This window comes from Thamnophis sirtalis, unplaced genomic scaffold (genome assembly GCF_051295495.1).
Source record: "Thamnophis sirtalis isolate CommonGarterSnake01/CBP01778 unplaced genomic scaffold, rThaSir2_p1.2 scaffold_1, whole genome shotgun sequence".
NCBI lineage: Eukaryota > Metazoa > Chordata > Lepidosauria > Squamata > Natricidae > Thamnophis > Thamnophis sirtalis.
Window position 1 is genome coordinate 129028871 of NW_028261381.1, and position 20627 is coordinate 129049497.

At 38.5% G+C, this 20627-nt stretch overlaps 1 protein-coding gene across 1 annotated transcript in view; it reads left to right on the forward strand.

The window, feature by feature from the left end:
- The window catches only part of ADCK1 (aarF domain containing kinase 1), a 107180-nt gene that overhangs the window by 3349 nt on the left and 83204 nt on the right, over nucleotides 1-20627 (forward strand). The gene's annotated exons all lie outside the window — the stretch shown is intronic.

The following is a 20627-nucleotide window of genomic DNA, read 5'->3' on the forward strand; positions in this document are numbered from 1 at the left end:
GCCAAGTTGTACAACATTTTTCTAGTGAACCTGTGAAGCCTAATTCATTTGCCCTGGATTTATCATGAATAGTGATCTGAATTTATCAGATAGGCACTCCTTAATTGTCTTGATTGACAAAACCTATAATATAAAATTTTCCAGAAGTAATAAATTGAAGTGTGTTTTCTTCATTATCTTTTTCTAAACATATTGCCTTTCAATTAAAACGCAATGCATTCTATAAAATCCAGCAAATATACCAAAATCTGAATATTTAAATAATTAAAATAAAACAAATGACAAAAATATGAACTTATTGATTAGATTTCAGTTTTTACTGTTTTATATGATCGGAACTGACATAATTATAACATACATAATATACAAAAATTACATTAAAAAATCAAAACAAAAGAAAAACCATAATTGTAGAGAAAACAGATCAAGCAATTTGACTAAATTGCTAGAAAAAAATCTTTTGTGCCTTATGAAAAAAATCCATTTCAGATATTTACAAAAATATGCAATATATTTCTTCAAGTTTATAATAGCTTTGTTCTCCCAATGTTTTAAAATACTCTTGGCTACCTGCCTCTGCATTTATGATGTATTTATAGACTTAGATTGTCGATAAATTCCATATGCTACATTCTGTACATGCTTGGCAGTGGCTATTAAAAATCATGTCAAGGATTCTAGAGTTTTTACTTCAAGACATCAGAAAAACAGGCAATGTGAATGATGTTCCAACTAATGAATAGTGGTCTTATCAATGGAAACAACACAACCAAGCTTTTTAAAATATTATCTGAGATGTTTACTGTGTGAATTTCGTTGTTGCTATATTAAGTACATTTTAAGTATAATACATTTTTTCATAGTATTTAAAACAATTTCACACCAGTGTTTATGTTGTTCCATATAAATATAAATAATATATATTTATAAAAAATGTAATAAAGAATAAAATTACAGAGTTGCAAAGGACCTTGGAGGTCTTCTAGTCCAACTCCCTGCTCAGGCAGGAAATCCTATACCATTTCAGACAAATGGTTGTCCAATCTCTTCCTAAAAATTTCCAGTGTTGAAGCAGTCGCAACCTCTGGATGCAAGTTGTTCCACTGATTAATTGTTCTGTCAGGAAATTTCTCCTTAGTTCTAGGTTGCTTATCTCCTTGATTAGTTTCCACCCATTGCTTCTTGTCCTGCCTTCTTTGTGGGCAACCCCTGAAATATTGGAACATTGCTATCATATCATACTATAAAACATTATTTCTAACCAAATATTTACCATATTTATCTTGAATTCAAGTATCCTTAAATAAAACAAGAAACCTATAATACTGCTAAAATTTCATTAGAGTCAAATGGCAAAAGAACTGGATTCTGAAACTTTTTACTCCAATTTGTAATGGAAATGAAAATGTTTGCCCAGTAGAGAACAAGATATGGATATGAAATCTGAACAATCATAAAAATAAAATGGAAAGCTGCAATCCAAACTAATCATAATAATATAAAAATTAAAATGTATCAAATTCTTGAAGCCAGCTAAAACCAAAAAAGGCCAACTATAAATTATGTTTATAATTTTTTCAGGTCAAACTTCAGCTCTTTTAATTCATTCAGGTCAACTCAGTTCCAGATGATTTCATGGAGCCTTCCATGCAGTCTACTTATAGGGTTTGCACCAGGAGAGAAATGCTCTGAAGTCTGCTACCGGTTTGCTTTGCCCGATTTGCTTTGAGAACAAATCTTTGTTCTCAGATTTTTTTTGTCTTCTCTATCTAGCCTACAGTAGCTTCTGGTAGTCTCTATATAAGTAACTCACCAAGCTGAGCTTTGCTTTTCTAATGAGACCAGGAAAGTCACCATGAGGCTGCCTCTGCCAAGGCCTTAATAGTCTAATGAATCTGAAGAAATGAAAATATTTATTTAGTGGCAAGTGGCAAGCAGGTCTTTCTGTTAGTATTGTCTCTTTCCTAAGAGAGCAAAAATTATATCTGAAGCAGCAAGAATACTTTAGATCAGGTATGGGTGTACTTACTAAGCTTGTCAGTAACACCTGAAAGCAGCCCTGTTCTTTGAGACAAACAAAAATGCAGTTGATTTAAGATGCTGCTGAGAAAGACATCAAAAAGATCCATGAAAGATCCAAAGCACATTTCTCAGTTCAGAACCAAAAACCTAACACATCCTTATCAATTATACATTAAAATGATAGCTGAATTTAAAGGCAAGGTATTTTTTAAATGTTGAACTTAAAACTCTAAGAGTAGGCTCTTGTCTTCATGCAAATTAATCCTTCTAAATATTCCAGAAGTATTGGGCTAACCCAAGTGGGATGTAGAATGAGGGGCTAAGGAAACCATTGACCTAATCCAGGAGAGCTCTTGTGTTCTTATGAATGATAAATAGAAATGCAGCTAAGCATGAATTTAAGCAGTAGATTTAAGATGGATTAGTCCCAAGAGGCACAGTTTTCTCTTTTGTGTCCCCCTACAACCCTGTCTGATCCAGATTCTAGGTTTCCATAATTTGGGGCAGAAAAACAATGAAAACAACTATGTTTGCAATGATAGTTAATATATTAGAAAAATAATAAAAAACAGCTGGGGTAAAAAATAACCCAGCTCCCATTTCCTCTCTATAAGTGACCCCCTGGCTATTAGACATTGCCAACTCCTAATTTAAAGCCAACCTTGGATTAAAATAGAGTTTTCATCCTGTCATAAATCCCTGAGAATGTCTGCCTGTCCTACAAGGTTAGATAGGGTGGGTGCTCTGGGTGCCATTCCTTAAATGTTGCCATCTGAGAAGACCTAGGAGGCATGCCTTCTTGGTGCTGCCCTGGTCCTGAAGATCAAAGGCACCCTACGCTTTTAGCCCACCAGAGTGCTGTGAAGATCTTCCCGCAAGCATTGGATTAGGATGAGGGGGTGGACTATGAGAGCTATTTAGTCCGGCATCTGTGGGGAAGAGTATGTTTTAATTATGTCATATAGATAAATGCAGGAGTGTCAAACTGGCGGCCCATGAGCCGGATCTGTCACATCCAGGCCATGCCCATCCCAGCTCTGTGAAGATGGAAAATGTTGCAATACATCACGTGATGGCGAGTTTGACACCCGTGGATTGGTGTGAGCCTCCTAGAGTAATAGAATGATATAGGCAGCCTATAAATCCTGTAAATAAATAATAAACATCTCAGTGCTGAATGGCTTTATCATGAAATGTCCATGGTCAGTATTGTGTATTCTTGGTTCAATTATGTACGTGTATTTGCAAATATGTATAACATATGTGAAAAAGGCTATAGGAACACTTACAGGGGTTCTTTCAACAGATTCAAGAAAGTGCCAATTATCTCTTCTGCACCAAGAGAAATCACTCAAATAATCACTTAAAATTTTGACATTTTTTTGATACACCTACATATGCTCTAAAAGAAGAAAACTACTTGCTTAGAAGTTTTCTAGGATATTAAACAGTATAAAATTGTATCAGGGGTGAAATCAACATACCTTTGCTACCGGTTCGGGCAATGTGAGTGCATGCGCTGCCTCTGTGCATGCACAGGACCTTTATTTCTGACAATCAGCTTTGACGCACAATTTAAATTAGCTAAAAAGCAGAAATCCGATGATTCTAGCTAATATAAATCATGTGTCACAGCTGATCATCGGAAATACCAGTTCGCCTGAACCAGTAGCATTTTTTTACCACCAATTCGGGAGAACCGGTAGCATTTTTACTACTGGTTTGAGGGAATTGGTCCGAACCGGTAGCATTTCACCCCTGTATTGTATGCCAGTTTCTAATATTCCTAACAGACAGAGAAAGGCAGCAACAGATTAAAAAAGCAGCATTAGAAGTTGGATGAGGCATTACAAAAATAAGTCACAAATGTGAGATTGGCTATACAAAATAAATATATAAAAACAAAATAGAGATTTGGTAATCTTTGTGCTGGGAGAGTTTGAGCCCTTGTTAAACTGGTGAGATAGGGATCTTCAAACAATGCTGTTAGATGTGGATGAGAGAAAGAACTGGACCATAAAGGGGTATTATTGTACATGAAATTCATAGGACATCTCCTTTGGATGGGATATCAACAGCTCCACATTCACTGTGTGTATATGCTGCTTTCAAAATTTTGGTTATGAATTCAAAGGAGAATTTAAAACTGAGAGCCAGGCTTCTTTAAACTCTGATTACTTCACAGGAAAAAAAAAAACAGAGAGCAGCAAGGAGGCTTCAGGAAAGAAGCCAAAAGAGTAGGAAAAACTAATTAAAGCTTACTCAGAAAGTATGATTGTTCCTGACTTGCCTTTTGATAGCAGATTCCCAAATGCTGTATATTCCCTGCTTGAGCATCCCTATTGGTTTGAAAACTAAGAGTCCTGCTAAGCACAGAAAACGGAAATTGGGAACTCAAAGGTTATTACTGTAATCTGTGTGCAATCAGGATTTGAACTTAATCAGTGCCTTATCTTGGGGCCCTTGTTTCATTTGGGGGCTGTATATAGCAGTATGGTTCTCTCAAAGGAAACAGAACAAGTCAGGAAAAGACATGGAAGGAGGTAATTTGAAATTTGTTAGTTTCAATTTCAAGAGTGCAAAGCTAATTATGCAGTTTTCAATTACTCATTTAAACAAGTGTATTTCCATCCTCCTTTTCTTCTTTGGTCATAAAGGGATACGAGGCAACACTGATTTACTGTTACCTGTGCTGGTAAACTTGTGTTTCTAGATTAACTCTTCTCTAGTTGACATGTGCTTAGCTTAAGCTTATGGCTGTCTCTGTGTAGTTTTCTTTGTGTCTCCCTATTTAGACATTAATGTTTTAATTATACCTGACTGGCAATTTCTCAACTGGCAGAATATCTTCTTCTGGAACATGATCCAATGATTCTCTGATCTTTCCTTCTTGCTGTGGTCTAGATCAGGGGTCTCCAACCATGGAAACTTTAAGACTTGTGGCGCAGTGGTTAAATGCAGCACTGCAGGCTACTGCTAGATCAGCAGTTCAGCGGTTCAAATCTCACCGGCTCAGGGTTGACTCAGCCTTCCATCCTTCCGAGGTGGGTAAAATGAGGACCCAGATTGTTGAGGGCAATATGCTGACTCTCTGTAAACCGCTTAGAGAGGGCTGAAAGCCCTATGAAGCGGTATATAAGTCTACTGCTATTGCTATTGCTATTGCTTCAACTCCCAGAGTTCATCAGCCAGCAAATTCTTGCCCCCATTCCTCCCTGCTGGCAGGCTGTCCCAAACCAGAGGGGCCCTGGGCTGCCTTGTCCTTCTCCTCCCCACATTCCTCTGAAGCCACCCCCTCACTCTCCGGCTCATCTTCCTCCGCGGGGGCATGACACTCTTTTTCCCTTGACTTTGCTTGTCACTGTGATAAATGTGTCTCAGTAGTCAAGGATCCAAATATAAATCACAGGGCCATGGGGATGCTGCAGTGGTCATAAGTGTGAAAAATGGACATAAGTCCCTTTCTTCAGTGTTGTTGTAACTTTGAAAGGTCATTAAATGAACTGTTATAAGTTGAGTACTATTGAATTGTAAGGTTCCAACAGTTTCCCCGAGCCACTCAAATGTCAAAGAGAGTGAGACTAGAGATGAGGCTTGCAAAAAGTGTCAGCTTTTATTTATGGCCATAGCAACAGCTGGGTGACAAAACGATATCCAAAACATACAAAAAAATGCATCTAAGGAATAGCCACACCCTGCAAGAGTGGCTCAGAGTATTATACACATTTTAGGCAGAAAGAAACAAAGTTTATCCAATCAGAGACAAAGATTCGTTACCAATGTGATCTTTAAAGCGTTCTCTTGTTCAAGCTCCTGTTTCTGTCTACCTTATCTATGGAGTATTCCTATAGCCTTGTGTAGGGGGTGGCTGCCCCCCTTTGCCAAGTTGTTTTTCGGCAGAATGCTTTAAGGATTTATGAGCCAGGAAAACTCCCTAGTTTGGTTCCTTTATCTATGTGGCCTGCTATTCCCCTGTAACAATTTCTTCTACTAGCTTGGTTCCTTTATCTATGTGGCCCATGTAACAATTTCTTCTATATTTTCAAGAATGTCCCTAGCTTTGGAGCCGAGAATAGAAGCCAGACGCAGCAGTGAAATAACATTTGCAGTAATGCCATCCAGTATTAAGGTTTCAATTTGCTAGGCTAGAAAACAACTAATTTCTGAGAATATACAATAATATAAGCAGAAGCCAATATAGATTCATATTGGCTCATATACTCCTTCAGTATAATTTAGGCATTAAAAGAGAAGCCAAAGACTGAGTTGCAGTAAGTAGATATCGGGTGATTCTGAGGATACTGTGGGAACTTGCATGACACAGTCTTGTCCAGTTTGTAATACAGAAGAAAATGGCTAAACAATACAAAAGGTAAGGCTGGAGATTTAGTACTAGTCTCTTATTCATGAATTTAGTGATGTGTTGGCGGCTTTTCCCCAGGCAATTCCCTTATCTCTGATAGTTCTTAAGACTGACAAGCTAACTCTTAGCAATCTCAGATTCAAGCAGTTAAAATTCACCCTTCCACCAAGGTGTTTAGGAGCCATCCTAGAGCTACCAAACCACGACTTCCACATATCCAGGTCATTACTAGAGTGCAGCAAAGAGAATCTTCTGAATCTCTTTGTTGCCATCTAGTGTTTTAAAGCCTAGATAGTTGTAATGTACATGTTGCTGTAATATGACTTAGTACAATGTGTGAATGGCTTATATGACGGCTTATAAATAATGCAACAAAGGGGAAAATGTATTACATTTATGGGATGTAATCATATTAATAGTAATTCAATTTGAAATTGTTTTACATTTTAATTGTATAAAATCAGATTTAGTTTTTGTCTGGACCTCACTGCCTGAATCCACTTACCTTATAGAGCAGTGATGGTTAATCTTTTTCAGACCAAGTGTCCAAAGAGCGCGGGTGTAAATGCATACAGGTATGCCTGAACCCCCCAAATGCAATGTACGCATGCCCCCCGTGCATCTGCGTGTCCCTCCTGCATGCCCTCTGTGCATGAGCACCCCCGCATGCCCCTGTGCAGGCACGTGCCCCCACTCATGCACACATGACTCCTGCATGTGCCCCATCCCCCACATATGCGGGTGCATCCCCCCACATGCCCCCACCCCTGTGCATGCACAGCAGAGACCCAAAGACCAGCTGCCCTGTGGGAGGTATACGTGCATGTGCGGCAGAGCTGAATTGGGATGAAGACTTGCATGCTTACAAAGAAGTTGTGAAGGAAGTTGAGTATAGCTTGCTTAATCCATGAGCCTTGATAAAAAGAGAAAATAAGCTCTTTGTTGAAAGGAGTGTAGGTATTTCAAAATGCAAAACTTGTTCAGACTGTTGCATACCATTATCAAAGACTAGTGGTGTTTGTAATTATTTTAATATTGTGCACTGAATTTTAATCCTGGAAAGTTACCGAAATTCAGGATTGAATCTGTTCACAACTTCCAGAATCACTGCCCTTGCTAGCTGGAAATTCTGTATATTATGCTGCAATCTTACGGCTACTGGATGTTCTCAGCTAGAAAAGGATAGTTTAGCACTCCAGGTTACAACAAAAGCATAAAAAATTGTGTACATCTTGCAGTATAGTAACATACTGAATTAATGAAGCCTTCACCTTGACTAGGCTTTAACGCTGAATCATGACAGGTAGTCTGCCAATTAAAAGGAAGCAAATGAAACAGAGTGGGCTTCCCCCCTTCCCATGCATTAGCTGAAAACTATCAGCCAATGTTTGACAGAGGTTAATGAGGCCATAGAAACAAAAGACCAAGGGTCAAAGCTTTTCAGGGGCTATTGACAACAGCTATCAAGCCACAAAAATGACTACAGTACAAGAACAACCCCAACATCAGTTCCTAGGTAGACAGAAGATATTAGGGTCACTCTTTCTTCCAGTCAATTTTGATAGGACCAAAGAAGATTCCAGAAAACAATCAATCAGAAAAAACAACTTTCAGTTGGTTGAAAGCTATGTCCTTCATGGATCTTACGTACATGGAAAGACATCTGCAGTAGGCATCTGCCTTAGGTAGAGTGATCTGCAACATTTTCATAAATTTAATCAGAAGAGGAGGTAGAAAGAAGGCTCATCAGGTTTGCAGACAGCACAAAGCTGGGAAAAACTGCTCAGATTCTTTTGAACCTTGAACCTCAGAATACAGGTTCATAATTCAAAAGAATCTTGATGGACTTGAATATTTAACCCAATCCAATATTATGCAATTAAATGTAAGATTCTGTGTTAGGGCAGAAAAAAATAGATGTAGAGATAAAAGATGAAAGATGCCTGCCTCCAAAGAAGCATTTGTAAGAAATATCTGGGAATCTTGGTGGACCAGAAATTAAGCATAAGTCAGCAGTGTGCTTTGGTTGGTAAACAGCCAATGCAATCTTAGGCTGAATCAAAAGAGATATGTTGAGATCAAGAAAAAATAATATTCTGTTATATACTGTGCTAATCAGACTGTACATGCAATATTGGGAAGATAACAGTGTTTTGTGCTCCTTGATGTATAGCAGGGGTGTCAAACTCAATTTCATTAAGGACCACATCAAAGGCTGTGGTTGACCTCGGGGGGGCCAAGTGGGCATGGCCGACCGGGTGGGTGTGGCTGACTGGGTGGGTGTGGCTGACTGGGTGGGTGTGGCCAACTGGGTGGACGTGGCCAGCTTGGTGCCACTATCCAAACTGCTGGCATGTTTCCTCTTTGCACTGGGTAGACCGGGCGAAGCTATGCTGGGCTGATCTTTCCTCATCACACTGGATAGACTGGGTTGAAGCTACACTGGCCTGAACTTTCCTCTTTGTATTTGGGTAAACCAGAACAGCCCGTGTGGCCGGATCTGACCACATTGTGGTCCAAATGCAGCCTTGGGTTTGACACCCCTAATGTATAGTCACATGACCACAGAAATATCTTTGGACAATGCTGGCTCCTTTGGTTAAAAAACAGAGATGAACACCACCCCTTAGAGTCGGACATGACTGGACAGGGAAATCTTTATATGGAATAATACTATGTCAAACTTTGATTTCCATAATACAAGAAGGGTGAATTGAAAAGAATGCAAAGAAAAGCAACGAACGTCTCAACAATTGATACACAGTGACCAAACAGGTTTCATTCAAGGGAGACAAATAAAAAGTAATGTAAGACTAATTATTAATGCATTAGAATACTTGGGAAAGAACAATCAAATTCCTGCTGCGTTTATATTTTTGGATGCTGAGAAAGCCTTTGATCGAGTTAACTGGCAATTCCTGTTGAAAATATTGCAAAAAATGCAAATAGGAGAAAGTTTTTTACAATCAATCAAAGCAATATATCAACAGCAAACGGCTCAAATTATAGTCAATGGAAGTTTAACAGATTCTTGTCAAATTGGAAAAGGTACAAGACAGGGTTGTCCCTTGTCCCCACTATTGTTTATTATAACTTTGGAAGTATTGCTAAACAAAATACAGGGCTTGGACGGTCTAAAAGGAATTAAGATTAGGCAGCAAGAATACAGAGTGCGTGCTTTTGCAGATGATTTGGTTATAATATTGGATCAACCGCAGGAATTTAGTATGATCTTAATGAATACGATTAATCAATATGGTCAAGTGTCTGGTTTTAAAATAAATTTAGGGAAAACAAAAATACTAGCTATAAATATGAATACTAAACAAAAGGAAGAACTAGGAGGAATGTTAGGATGCAAAATAGTCAAAAAGGTCAAATATCTCGGAGTTAATATCTTAATCTCAAATGGGAAATTATATAAGTATAATTATGAACCACTTTGGCATAGTATACAGATAGAGATGAAAAAATGGGCTAAGTTGCAGTTATCTTTGTTGGGAAGAATAGCAGCAGTGAAAATGAATATCTTACCCAAATTTTTATTTCTTTTCCAAATGTTACCTATACTTAAAAAAGATGCGAATCTCTTAGAATGGCAGAAGGGTATTAATAAATTTGTATGGGAGGAAAGAAGCCGAGAGTAAAGTTAAAAATAATGCAAGATGTATGTGAGAGGGGAGGTTTGAAATTACCCAATCTAAAACTATATTATGACGCAGTAGCATTATCTGTAATCAGTGATTGGATCGATTTAACTAATGATAGGATACTTAATATTGAGGGACATGACTTGGTATATGGCTGGCATGCTTACCTGTTATATAACAAAAAAGTGGACAAAAATTTTAAAAGTCATATTTTAAGGAATGCTTTGTTGCGGGTTTGGAAAAAATATCAACACAAATTAAATGACAAGATACCCATGTGGGCAATTCCTAGACATGCAATAGAAAATATGAACATAGCACAAAAACAGGATAGAATTACTTACAGACAGCTTCTTACCCTGGAAAGGGGGGTATTACAGCTAAAAACCTTAGAGGTACTAAAAGAGGAAAAGGTAATTCAAACATGGTTCCAGTATGGGCAGTTACAGGCCAGGTGGAAAATAGATTAAAAAAATGGTTTTATCCAAGTTGAGGATAATCTATTTAAACAAATAAGAGATCAAAGTTTAATGCATATAAAGAGGATATACAATGTATTAGTACAGATGGATTCCGAAACAGAATTAGTTAAAGATTGTATGATAAAGTGGGCTCAAAATATTGAAGAACCAATAATGTTGGATACATGGGAAAGAATTTGGGTAAGAAATGTGAAATTTACACAAGCCCAAAACCTGAGAGAAAATTTTTACAAGATGTTCTATAGATGGCATTTAGATCCTAAAAAGTTGGCTTCTATGTATTCGAATTTACAACCCAAATGTTGGAGATGTGGTTCTCTTGATGCTACATACTTCCATATGTGGTGGACTTGCCAAAAGGTCAAGGCATTTTGGATAAAAATATGGTGGATTATACAAAATATTCTTAAAAAAAGGATAAAGTTTACTCCTCAGTTTCTTTTGTTAGGTATAATTACTGACTGCACAGCGGTAGAGGTTAACTTGATTTTGCACTGTTGGGGGCGCAATACTGGAAGAAGGAAGACTTGCCTACAATCCAAGAATGGACATTGAAAGTCACAAATTTAGCTGAGATGGCTAAAATATCTGCATATCTTAAAGACCACTCAAATGAGAGATATAAAGGAGACTGGAAAAAATGGATCGATTATATACAAAATAAATATGGGACTAAGAAATTCCAGATAGTCTATGCTTAAGATCAGGAATGATTTAAATTGTTTAAAGTTAGTTTAGCAAGGAGGAGCTAAGTTCAATGCAAAGATGTTATTAATTTCTTATTCTTTTTTTCTCAATATAACTTAGACTGTGTTTGTTAAATATCTATACCGTGTACGGGTTCTGGGAAGTCGGGGGGGGGATAGGTTGTGGGGGCTCGGGGGGGAGGGCGGGAGGGGGGGAAGTATATTAGGCCTGATGAGGGGTGTTAGATTTTAAAGTAATATGATTGAACATGTATACCGTCTTCTTTTACAACATGATATTGTCTATGTAATAGTATACATGTGATTATATGTTATGAAAATGGAAAAATAAAAATATTGTTAACAAAAAAAAAGCAACAAAGGTGGTGAGGGGCTTGGCGGCTAAATGAAGATCAATTAAATTAACTGAATATGTTTAGGTTAAAAAGGGATGCGGTGGCTCTGTGGCTAAGACGCTGAGCTTGTCAATCAGAAAGGTTGGCAGTTCGGCGATTCGAATCTGTGTAATGGAGTGCCGTGTAATGGAGTGAGCTCCTGTTACTTGTCCCAGCTTCTACCAACCTAGCAGTTCGAAAGCATGTTAAAAATGCAAATAGAAAAATAGGGACTTTGGTGGGAAGGTAACAGCGTTCCGTGCACCTTCGGCGTTTAGTCATCCTGGCTACATGACCATGGAGATGTCTTCGACAGCGCTGGCTCTTCAGCTTTTAAAAGGAGATGAGCACCGCCCCCTAGAGTTGGGAACGATTAGCACATATGTGTGAGGGGAACCTTTACCTTTAGGTTTAAAAAGAGAGGGCTAAGCAAGGGCAATACATAAAGGACTGTCACAGGGAAGAGGATATGCATTTATTTTTCCTGGTATCTGAAGGTAGCACAAGAAGTAATGAATGGAAGTTTACAGAGGGAGAGCCCAAGTTGAAATAAAGAGGAATTTTCTCACCATGAGTGCTATTAAGCAGTGGAATAGTTCATCTCTTGAAATTGTGGGCAGTCTATTAATGGAGCAAAGAAGTCATTGACTGAGATGGGCAGCCATCAAAATTGATTGATTGATTGATTGATTGGTCAGACAGTTATTTGTCTGCGAGGGCCTGAGGGTTCAGGGCAGAAGTTAGACAAGACGACCTCTAAGATCCTTTCAAAACATATGTTTTCTGTTATTCCAATATGGGTACATAGATGTCCAAAATCAGATTCAGCCTGCCATTCATTCCCAATTACTGAAGAACAACTACTGTATTTATAATCTCTTTTTTAAGAACAATGTCATTATAAAAAGAGAAGATGAATCAGATTGGCATCTGTTCTGATCAAGGGTGTTTTTCTATCTCTGCCTTGACTTGGAAAGTAAATTTGTCTGAAACAATTGGAGAATTTTCTTTTCTTTGATTCCAGAATTCTGATGTCAAAGATTTGAGATGGAGTTGCTGCCTGGTTGGATTAACTTGTTCTTCTAGAATAGTGGTTCCCAAACTTTTTCAGTCCACCGCCTCCTTGGTGCTACAAACTGATCCTCAGTGCCCCCCACCCAGTGGTGGAATTCAATTTTTTTACTACCGGTTCTGTGGGTGTGGCTTGGTGGGTGGGTGGGTCATGTGACTGGGCGGTTTGCACGACGGAAGGAAGATAGTAACAGTAAAATTCAGTAAACGCTTTGACATATATATCACTAATGCAGTTTCCTATCTCTTCCATTGACATAATTAACACCTTTTCATAAATAAAGTTCAGTTGTCTCTCTCTCACCTCTCCTCCTCCCTCTTTTTCCCTTCTCCCTCCCTTTTTCTTTCCTCTCTTCCTCTTCCTTCCTCCTTCCCCCTTTCTCTCCCTATCTCCTTCCCACTCTCCTTTCTTACTCTCCTCTCTCTCCATCTTTCTCCCTCTCACTTTCTTTCTCCCTCCTTCCCTCTCTCACTTCTTTTCTCTTAACCTCTCACTTCCTTCCTCCTTTTCTTCCTCTCTCTCTCTGACTTCTTCCCTTCCTCTCTCCTTCTCTTTCTCTGCCTCCCTCTCTGCCTCCCTCCCTCCCTCTCTCCTCCTCTCCTTGTGAAAAAAGAAATAGCTTGACAAAAAAGAAAAACCTTTTACCTCCCCCTGGCTGCTCTGTTGCCCCCCTCACCCGCCCTGGATTTTAAACTGAGTGCTAGGCTCAGCTCTGCAAGGGAGAGCCCAGATGGAGGGAAATAGCTTGGGAAAAGAATAGATATGGAGCGAGTCAGTGGTGCATTTTACCAGTTCTCCAAAGTGCCCATAATTTGTCCTACCATTCAGGAAAACCAGTGCTGGTGGCCAACAGATCCCCAGGCAGAATTGCGCCCTGCGAGGGGGACACCTCCAGCACTCCTCTGCCACTTCCTTTGCCTCTTAGCGCCCCCTGCCACCCCCTTGTCTTTTAGCCCCCCCCAAGTCATCCCACCGCCCCCCAGGGGGCAGTACCGCCCACTTGGGGAACCACTGTTCTAGAATCTTGGTTAGACTTCAAAATCAGTTTTTCAGATTTTTTTTCTTTCATATTGTTCTGATCCTTTTGGAATCTTCTCTACTTGGTTTGGTAGGGTTTTTTGGAATATATGTGTTTTACTGTCTCCAAATCCACCCATCCATCCATCTCTATTTATTGTATCTTAAAACATCAGAACAGTAACATTGAAGTAGAAGGTATATAATATATCCAGAATGTTGCTGTCTCCATCTCAACATAAATATCATACAAAGGCTCATTGACCATATTGCCCTAACTCCTGGAAGAAGAGCTAGGTTTTCAGCAGCTTCTAGAATATCCCCAGGAGAGCAGCTATATGTATGTATCCCTGGGGGAGGACTGTTCCAAAGGATAGGTGCCATGAAGAGAAGACCCATTTCCAAAGCCTTAATAGCTGACTTTATTTAATTGAGGGACCTGAAATGTACCCACTCTGCCAGATCTTACTGTACAGACATAAACTACTGGAGACAGGTGTACCCTCAGATAACCAAGCTTGGTGCCCTGAAAGGTTTTACGGATAGTAATCAACACCCTGAATTGGAAGAGAAGCCAAATGAAAATCAGTGCAGCTCATGGACAGTGGTATGACGTAGCCATATTATGGCATGCCCATTACTTCACCTGCTACCACAGGTTGGACTACTTGTAGATTCCAAGTGATTTTTCTGGGGCAATTCTATATAAAGCACATTGTAGTGGTCCATATTTGAAGTGATCAGGGCATATTATTTTTAAGGATTTGACCCTGAAGTGTAGTAGCTGCCTCATATTTGTTATAGCTAGCTCTTCTGTCATTGAAGCTTTATGTGCATTTCATTTTCCTTACAGAATTCTTTCTGAAATATGAAAATCACTGAGCCATCATTTTAAAGTCTTCTTTAGAAGAGAAAACACAGGTGCCCCGGATAGCTGTTGCTTTACCTCTGAAGATTCTTTACTGTGAATGTGGACAACGTGCAGCAATTAATAGGATGCACTGCTTAATGGAATAGACATAATAGTTGTGAGGAGATGGGAGATGTCAGTGTCAGCCTTTTCCCTGAGTCTGCTGGGGCCAAACAAGGACATTGTCATTACGAAACAATTACAGACTGAGCAGATTAAGAAGGAAATGGGCTCCCTGTGGACTCCTAGGCAGGCTCCTACTTAAGCTTCAAGGAAACATCTCTGGTTCCTCTCCATTTTTCCTTTCATATGTGAACTACTCATGCTGCTAATGCTCACAGCCAGGCAGTTCCTAACATCTCTTTATGGGCAGCAAATTGGGCGACTATTTACTTTTCTCTGTAAGAAAAAGGAAACAATCCTGCTTGTATGGAGTCTCAAGAAATACTAACTAACATCATTCTTCCTATTAACACTGCTGGCTTCAGTTCTACTTTGTCAAGAACAAAGAATTTAATCACCCTTTTTCTCTTGATTCGGAGGGCTGGATGGTATCTGCCTCTGAAAGGCATTCTTTAAAAGTATTGAAGATCACCGATCAATTTTGTCTGGTGTGATATAAGGAGCAGGAATGATTCGGTTTTGTTTTTCAGTGTTTTGGAAACGTCTCCCAGAGCCAAGCTAATCTTGCTGAATTTATCTCTCCTCATTATCAGATTTGTATTTGATCACTAATTAGGGGACACTAAACCTCATTCTGTTCCTAAAACTGTGGACTTTGCTACCACTATCTCTTAGGCACAACCAGAAAGAAGAGAGAAATAATTTCCTTGAAGAATATAGCAATTTATAAAACCAAGCGGCATTTTTAAAATTAGATTTGCAGTGTATCTTGCCTTAATGTCCTCCCCTCACCTGGAATCATACCAGGTGAGATGTGTAGGATTGAGAGAGAGTGCCAAAATCCTATCATGAACTGCTGTGGCTAAAGGTAGACTAGAACCTATGTTCTGTCCCTCCACCCCTAGCCCAATCCCTGATCCAGACGTTTTACCACTATATCTCTCTGGAGTCCATTTTTACCTTCTGGTTGTATCTCTTGTGGTCTTAAGTTCTGAATTATGCAAACTAGGCAAATTTGTTTCATGACACCCGTGATTATAGTTGTTTAAAAGGTTTGTTTGGTGACTTGCTTTAACATGACTTCTGGTAAGGAAAATAACTGGTGTATTAGCTAGCACCTTACATGTCATTGTCTTGCATCAAATTAGTAGAATTAAGAACCTTTAAATAACATTGAATTCAATTTGGAATAGACAGCTAGGCTATGTGACATTCATAAGCAAAAAATATTGATCTCCAAAAGAGTTTTGGATCTGCATGCCATTCCTCTTTTTCCTTATTTAGCCTGATTTTACCTGTATTTTCATTTCTCAACTCCAGGTGGGGCTGTTCCTTTGTTGTTGGATCCAAGATAGGCCAATAGATTTATTAGCTTAAAGGATTCTGACCCTTTTATAGCCAATTATAAACAAAACAAATTCTCTTCCAATTTCATCATATTAATCCCTTTAATTCAATTGAAGTATTGTTTCATCTCATTCAAATATAATAGATGGGAGGTTCAAAGACTTGCTGTAAGGGAATGCCGTGTTACTCTCTATTAAAATCAAGATAGGCTGGGAAACAAAGCAGAGTTGGATTAAGTTTGTACTTGGATGGGAATACCAGGGCTATAAGCTAAACTGAATAGTTAAATCACATCCTGGAAAAAGGCACTGACAAATCATTTCAGTGTTGCTGCTAAACCCTTAGAGGTAGGCCAGGCATCCCAAGGCATGCTAGAACTTTATTGATGGAAGTAATAATTACAGTATTGAAAGCCTGACAGTATTTCTTCTTTCTTCCCCCTTATATCAAAGCATGTGAAGACACAGAAATTTTAAGTATCTCATATTTATTCACCCAAATTTAGCTCATGCTTTTTTAATGGTCTGGAATCATATTTTGCCAATGATCTCCATGAATTTTCTCCAGGGCCAACTAGGTGCTCCTTTGTACTACATTTTATGGCTGTTTCCATAAAACACCAAGTCAGTAGGTGTAGTGGTTAAGACACTACCCTAGAAATTTATGAGAACAACCTGGATGTCCTGGTGGATCCCAGATTAAGCGTGTCAGCAGTATGCTACAGCTGCCAATTAGCCAGTATAATCTTAGATTGCATCAACAGAGGTATCATATTGAGATCATGAGAAGTAACAATCTCAGACCTATAAAGAAGGCAATAAGACACTACCCTAGAAATTTATGAGAACAACCTGGATGTCCTGATGGATCCCGGATTAAGCGTGTCAACAGTATGCTACAGCTGCCAATTAGCCAGTATAATCTTAGATTGCATCAACAGAGGTATCATATTGAGATCGTGAGAAGTAACAATCTCAGACCTATAAAGAAGGCAATGAAAAACAATTTCTGGAAAAACTGCAAGGACTTGTCCAGGTAGTTGCCAGGAGTCAACACACACACACACACACACACACACACACACACACACACACACACACACACACACACCACTAGAATGGAACTCTACTTAAAAGAGACTTTACCTTTGAGTGAAGATGACACTAATAACAGGCATTATATCTATATCAAAGCGCCATTAAGGAATGTCTACAATTTCTCAAATCAGAAAGCCATTGCTTAATGCCTCCCTATTCTCTATTTCTTACCTTCACCAGAGTTTCTCAGAATTTTAAATCTGAGGAAGTACCAGTAGTTTAGCCAGGTAATGCAATCAATTGCAAATGTAAACTCCTATTACAAGATATGTCAGTGAAGGCTCCTTAAATGTTTTTGCAGTGATTACATGTTTTTTCCAGTCAATGTGTTGTTGAAGATAATTTTTAATTAAAGTTCAAACATTCTTACTCCACTCAAATCTGTTGTGACAATGTAGCAGGTTTATTAGACTGTATTCCCAACACTACAGTATTGTTGGTCAAAAATGCAATCCTGCTTTAAGCAAAATAGGATTATTCTTGCTATTCAGGCACTGAGTAGGTAAGCTGTCCTCAGTATACATCATTTATCTAGGCTGCACAATTCAACACTGACTTTGTTTGGTATTTATATTAAAAACAGACACAATACCTTAACACAAACAAAAAGTATTGTAACAGTAAACATAATGGAATGCGGATGAATGGGGAAGCAGTCTTACCCTATCTAAAATAGACTTTGCATACCAGATGGGCATAGCTTGATCTATCTCAGAAATAGGGAAACAAAACATATTTTCAGGGTCAGGGCAGTTTGTTCCTCTGGAGGAGATGATGTACCAAAAGACAGGTGTTAATGACAGAGAAGGTGTTTTTTCTTGGTCCCATCAGACAACGTTGCTTAATTAATGGGACACAAAAATGCATAAATTCTGCCAGATTTTATGGGGTGGGCAGGAATCATAAGAGAGAAGCAGATAATTAGATTTCAAATAATTAGAGCCTACGCCATGAATGGGGTTTATAGGGGTTTATAGGAGATAACTAGCACCTTGAATTGTCTAAGGAAGGATAACTGGAAAAGGTGGTCCTAACTTACGACCACAATTGAGCCTTGCCCCATTTTACGACTTTTCATGCCACATTTGTTAAACGAATCACTGCAGTTGTCAAGTTATTAATACAGTTGTTAAGTGAATCTGATTTCCCTACTGACTTTGCTTATCAGAAGGTTGCAAAAGGGGATCACATGACCCCAAGACAGTGCAACCATAATAAATGTGAGTCAGTTGCCAAGCATTCAAATGTAAATCATGTAACCTTGTAGATGCTACTATAGTCATAAGTGTGGAAATTGGTCAAAAGTCACTTTCAATGCCATTGTAATTTCCAACAGTCACTAAGAGAACTGTTGTAAGTCGAGGACTACCTGTACTGCTTATGTGGAAGAGATGTTGTGTGGCCATATTAAGATGTGGCCATAACAACATGTACTGTTATATTCTGGCCCAGCTCTAGCTTTGAGTAGCCTTCTAGCATTCAGTCTTTAAGCAGACCCATCTAGAATGCATTGCATTAAATCACACCTGAGATGATCATGAAGAGGGATTTCTGGTCCAATAAAAGGTACAATTGGCCACCAATTTGAAACTGTTCCTGGTCACCGTTGCCAGAAGGACCTCCAAATTGTGTACCAGTTCTAAGTAGAGAAGTATCCCCGTCCCCCCATTCAGAACCAAAAATGGAGACTTTCTGACATTTTTGTCAGTGGAAAAAAAAATCCACTTGTCTTGTCATGGGTGAGTAATAGAATAACAGAACAGAGTTTAAGCCTCTATCTTCCCATCCTGATCAAACAGCCTTCAGGCATTGGGAGAAATTCTCAGCAATATCATTTGGTTGACCAGGTAGAAGTATGCAAATAAGTATCATTAGTATACTGATGGTACCTGATTACGCAATAGATTATCTCAATGGTTTCATATAGATGTTGAGCAAGAAAAGTAAGGGCATTGAGTCTCAAGGGGCTCTAGAAACTCAGGGCTCCAAACTGTAACCCTCCTCCCCTTAACAACAACCAGCCACAGAGAAAGGAGAACTATTGCAATACTATACCTCCATTCCTAGACACTGTTACCAGTCCAAAATGGTACTAAGATTGATGATATCAAAACTTGCTGAGATATCAAGAAGAAGCAGTCACTCCACAACCAGCCGGGCTCCACCAAAGGTCATCACATACTGTTCCCAACTTGAAATACAACTGAAATGAGTACGGATAATCTACTTCTTCTAGGGTCTTCTGGAACTATAGTCTGATCACTTTCTCAGCATCCTTAATGAAAAGGGAAACTTGGAGACTGGACAAAAATTGTCCAGAATTGTTGGGCTCAATGATGGCTTCTTGACGAAGGCTAGACCATTGCCTCTTTTAAGGTAGGTAACTCACTTCTCTCTTTTTTCATTATTTTTTATTAATAATTTTTAATACAATAGCAAAAACTAATGCAATGTAAACTGAAAGAAGTAAGAAAGAATAGTAATGAAGAATAAAAAGTGCAAGAAAAACAGAAAAACTATGATAAAAATATATATATAAAGAAATGACTTCTAACCTTTATTGCAAAATGTAGACAAATTTAATAACTTTTCATCCTCTGTAAGGTTACAGACAGCTATCTCTTCATCCCATATCTCTTCCCTACTTATAAGCAAATTGACAAAACAACTTTTCAATCCTGGTCAGAAAAACGTTTATAAAGGTTGCCAGAATTTTGCAAATATCTTATTTTACCATCATCAAATAAACCAATTTTATATACCATTCTTTTATTCTAACAGTCTTAATCTTTAGTTCATTCAAATATTGTTGTAGGCTTTGATTTCTCTTCAATTCTTCTTTATCCCACCGTTCAGATTCTTCAAGGACTTTAACAAGCCCTTTTATAAAACAGTTTCTAGGTCATTCTTGATTAGTTATTTGTATTTCCACTTTAATTTTTAGAACTCCAGTGGGTTTCCTTTGTATAACCAGTAAAGCATTTTTTTCAAAATGATTCTCTTTTCCTGTTGTTTGTGGTTCTACGTTTGGTATTTTTTCTGTCTCATCAGACAAAATATGCTCCATATCTGTCATTCTCTCATTGTCATCTTTTGGACATTATCCATAGAATCAGATATTATTAGTAACACTGTTGATATTGTAGCTATTAATTTCTGACTCCATTCTTCAAATGTCTCCTTTAATATTTCCACTGTTATACTTTTGTGTCATTCTGTATGTACTAGCTAACCATCACTAAAAACTGGCTTGTATTTTTTTTTCTTTTTACTTAGAATCTTTAGTTTCCTTGGCTTTTGGTGGAAAAATGGCAGATTGAAGATGTTCTTTGCCAATGAATGTGGCAAAGAACAAAGAGATGGTGAATAGGCAATTTCTCTATGAACCTCTATGGACAAAATGAGGATGGCAGATCACCCACAAGTGCTCCAGACAATTGCTCCTTGCAAGGAGACCCCAAGA